Source organism: Bombus impatiens, unplaced genomic scaffold (genome assembly GCF_000188095.3).
Source record: "Bombus impatiens unplaced genomic scaffold, BIMP_2.2 scf_0162, whole genome shotgun sequence".
NCBI lineage: Eukaryota > Metazoa > Arthropoda > Insecta > Hymenoptera > Apidae > Bombus > Bombus impatiens.
Genome location: NT_176581.1, coordinates 12,736 through 13,950, shown reverse-complemented (window position 1 = coordinate 13,950; position 1,215 = coordinate 12,736).

Sequence of the window (1,215 nt, the reverse complement as noted above, 5' to 3'; positions counted from 1 at the left end):
AGCTATGCAATAAAACCACCAAATGGCAAATATTCAAAGAAATAATAGAGAGCAAAATCAGCTGCAACATCCCACTGAAAACACCTGAACATCGATCAAGCAGTAACAACATTCACAGAAACTATCCAAGAAGCAGCAAGGGCAACCGCTATACCTGAAACAACCAACAGACAAACAAAAACAGTTCCACTAGACATCCTGGAAAAAATTAGAGAAAAAAGAAAAGCGAAAGCAAAATGGCAAAAACACAGAACAAAAGAAAACAAAAAACACCTAAACAAATTCGCAAAGGAAATAAAAAACAAAATAAAAGAGCACAACAACAACGAGTTCACAAAGTTCACAAAGTCGAGGCATTATCTGCACACGAGAACTACAACTACTCCCTATGGAAAGCCACAAAAAAAATAAAGAAGACAATAAGAATGGTATCAGCAATCATAAGAGCAGATAACACATGGGCAAGAAGCAACGAAGAGCAAGCTGAAGAATTTTCCAACCACCTATGGAACACATTTACCCCACATAACATCAACAACAGCAACCACAATAGTCATAAGGACGAGGATGCGCTAACCACTACACCAACTGACAATCACTACACCATACCCAAAGTAACAGCACAAGAAATCCGAAACATAATTGAGAAAACAAAAAATAATAAAGCACCAGGAATCGACCTAATTAACGGCAAAATCTTGAAAAACCTTCCGCCAAAAGCGATAAGATAAATCACAATAATAGTTAAATACACAGCAGGTAATGAACAATAACACTAACACCGTTAGAAACCGAAGCTACGCGCAAGTAGTCAACCGGTCGTCACCCTTAGACAATCAAGAACAGAACAACCACAGCAACGACACTACAGAAATCAAAGAGTTAATAAAATATTCCATAAAAAGCACCCGAAATACTCACAAAAATGATAAGTGAACAAAACGAACTCCTCAGACAGCAAACACAACAAATAACAGTCAAATTCAATTACTTACTAACATGATGAGCAAAAAAATAAAAATAGACACGCTTAAAATAGCAGCCTGGAACTCTAACGGCCTACAACAAAGGGCCCTAGAAACTAGAACGTTCCTGTACGGCAATAACATCGATATACTATTCGTCTCAGAAACACACCTCACAATAAAAAGCTACATAAAAATACCGCACTACACCATATACGACACCAAGCATCCCTCAGGGAAAGCACACGGC